The sequence below is a fragment of the Mus pahari genome, chromosome 14 (assembly GCF_900095145.1).
Source record: "Mus pahari chromosome 14, PAHARI_EIJ_v1.1, whole genome shotgun sequence".
Classification (NCBI taxonomy): Eukaryota; Metazoa; Chordata; class Mammalia; order Rodentia; family Muridae; genus Mus; species Mus pahari.
This window is the reverse complement of record NC_034603.1, coordinates 62,023,827-62,027,366: the sequence shown is the minus strand read 5'-3', so window position 1 is coordinate 62,027,366 and position 3,540 is coordinate 62,023,827.

Here is a 3,540-nt window from a genome sequence, read left to right as displayed (position 1 = left end):
ACTTTGTAGACCAGGCTGGCCTCGAACTCAGAAATCCACCTGCCTCTGCCTCCCAAGTGCTGGGATTAAAGGCATGTGCCACCACGCCCGGCTATTTATTTATTATCTTTAAAAAATTATGTATCTATTCACTTTACATTCAGATCGCAGCTCCCTCCTCCTTTCCTCCAGTACCACCCTCACACACCTCCCTCCCCATCTCCTCAGAGATGGGTACTAGTGTCTCCCACCCTCCATCTCCTTACCCCCTGCACATTGAAACAGGACTAAGAGCACCCTCTCCCACTGAGGACAGACAAGAAAGTCCAGGTAGGGGAAAGGGATCCCAAGGCAGGCAGCAGAGTCAGAGACAGTACCCACCCATTCCAGTCTTAGAGGACCCCCATGGAGACCAAGCTGCACATCTGCTACCTATGTGTAGGGGGCCTCGGTCCAGCCTCTGCATGCTCTTTGGTTGTTGGTTCAGTCTCTGTGAGCCCCAAAGGGCCCATGTTAGTTGACTCTGTCTTCTTGGAGTGTCCTTGACCCCTCTGCGTCCCTTAATCCTCCCCTTCCCACTCTTCCACAAGACTTCCCGAGCTCTGCCTGTTGTTTGGCTATGGTCTCTGCGTCTGTTTCCGTCAGCTGCTGGATGAAGCCTCTCAGAGGACAGTTATGCTAGGCTCCTGTCTATAAGCACAGCAGAGCATCATTAATAGTGTCAGGGGTTGACTCTCTCCCATGGGTCTCAAGTTGGGCCAGTCACTGGTTGGCCATTTCCTCAGTCTCTGTTCCATCTTTATCCCTGCATATCTTATGGGCAGGACAAATTTTGGGTTGAAAATTTTGTGGGTGGGTTGGTGTCCCCTCCTTCCACTGGAAGTCCTACCTGACTACAGGAGATTGCCACTTCAGGTTCCATATCCCCAGTTGTCTGGAGTCTCAGCTAATGTCACCCTCAGAGACTCCCAGGAACTTCCTCAGTCCCAGAAATGCACCCCCACCAATTTCCATTCTTTCTTCCAGCCTTCTCCCTCCCCACCCCAACTCTCTCCACACCTCCATTCTTCTCACCCCACCTCCCACCCAATACCCTCCCTCCATCCATTTCTGATGTCTACTTTATTTCCCTTTCTGAGTGAGATTCAAGCATCCTCTCTTGGGCCCTCCTGGTTACTTAGCTTCTTTGGGTCTGTGGATTGTAGCATGGTTATCTTGTACTTTATGGCTAATTACCACTTATAAGTGAGGACAAACCATGAGTGTCTTTTTGGGTCTAGGTTACCTTACTCAGAATGACATTCTCTAGTTCCATCCATTTGTTTGTAAATTTGTTTTTAATAGCTGAATAGTATTCCATTGTGTAAATGTATATTTTCTTTATCCACTCTTTGGTTGAGGAACATCTAAGTTGTTTCCAGTTTCTGGATATTTCAAATTTATTTGTTTTGGTTTTGTTTTGGTTTTTCAAGACAGGGTTTCATGGTGAAGAGCTGACTCTCTTGGAACTCTCTGTAGACCAGGCTGGCCTGGAACTCACAGAGATCTGCCTGCTCCTGCCTCCCAAGTGCCAGGATGAAAGGTGCACCATCACTGCCCAGCTTATTAGAACTATTTTTTTAAAAAGATTTATTTATTTATTATATGTAAGTATACTGTAGCTGTCTTCAGACACTCCAGAAGAGGGTGTCAGATCTTGTTACAGATGGTTATGAGCCACCATGTGGTTGCTGGGATTTGAACTCTGGACCTTCGGAAGAGCAGTCGGGTGCTCTTACCCACTGAGCCATCTCACCAGCCCAGAACTATTTTTAAAATTGTTTTGTGAGTTGTTGGTTTGAATTTCATAAGGACTAATCATTAAGAAGAGCTGGAGAGATGGCTCAGTGATTAAGAGCTCTGGCAGTTCACAGCTGTTGATAAGGCCAGTTCCAGGGGATCTGACACCCTTCACACAGACACACATGCAGGCAAAGCAACAGTGCACACAAAAATGAATTAATTTAAAAAAGCATGTAAAGGAAACTGGACATGAGAATACATGTCTGTAATCCCAGCAATTGGCAGGCAGATGTGTAGTGAACTCAATGCCAAGCTGGGTTACGTGAGGTCCTGCTCTAAAATCTTAAAAAAGCACATAGCTAGACCCTGTTTCAAAAAACCAAAATGATAGTAATAAAGTTAATTAAGGATCCTGAGATGCAGACAATATCTTTAATTATGCGGGGGACCCAGCCATATAACCTCAAGTGTCTTTCTAAGAAAGACCTAGGGAAATTGAGCATGGAAAACGGAAACAGAAAGGGCAGTGGTTAGAGCCATGTGAACATGGAGCAGCAGGGCCATCAGGGAATCAGCTCTGCCACAGAGCAGCTCACACACAGTCCTGCCCAACCTTTGACATTGTGTCTGATGTTGTGATACACAATACTGGACCTCGTTCCTAGGTATCTGTGGATGCATGTTTCTCATGGACACATTTCTTAGAAACCAGTGTACTATAAACACACCTTGACTTTAGTGCTATTTTTTTTTTTTTTTTTTTTGTGGTTTTTCGAGACAGGGTTTTTCTGTATAGCCCTGACTGTCCTGGAACTCACTTTGTAGACCAGGCTGGCCTTGAACTCAGAAATCTACCTGCCTCTGCCTCCCAAGTGCTGGGATTAAAGGCATGTGCCACCATGTCCAGCTGACTTTAGTGCTATTAAACTTGCTTTAGACTTCTGGTCTCCAGACAACCCCCCCCTATTTATTTATTTATTTATTTAGTTAGTTAGTTAGTGTGTTGAGGTAGGGTCTTGCTATTAGCCTAAAGGTCCTCTAACTTGCTATGCAGCCCAATTGGTTTCAGACCTTAACCTCAGGGTCCTTCTGCCTCAGACATCCCAGTTCTGGGACTACAGGTCTGCGCACCTTCCTCAGTTGAAGGCATTGAATGTGTGTAATTTGTCACAGTAGCGACAGGAGGTGAGCATACTGCTTATTCCTCAGAATTCAGCTCAGACCTTGGAGAGGTCACTGGTGCCCCCCCTCGCCCCTTCTCGCTCAGTACCTGCCCCACCATCCCTAGGCTGTGAGCCCCCTGCTAGCATGAACATCAAGCTCCTTGTAAGTAAGCACCCTCTCTTCATACTTCCACATTCAGGACCCAGCAACACACACAGCACCATGAATTCCCTGCAGAATGTCTGACGAGCCAACGCTCAGCAAAAGACAGATTTGCTTGCATCAGTCTTTCCTCAAGACCTCACAGCTGACCTTAGCTCTTGATCTTTGACCCAAGGAAAGATAACATTTACATCATTCAAACAAAGAGATATGGTTTTTTTCTCTTTACAGAACCAAGACTTTCACATTATTTGGGCCATGTGAGGATTGAATTATTATTATTTTTTTGCTTTTGTTTTTGTTTTACTTTATTTTTTTCCATTTTTAACTTATTTTATTTCACATGCATTGGCATTTTATCTGCATGTGTGTCTGTATGATGCTGCCAGATCCCCTCAAACTGGAGTTACAGAAAGCTGTGGTTGGCCAGGAGGGTGCTGGGAATTGAACCCG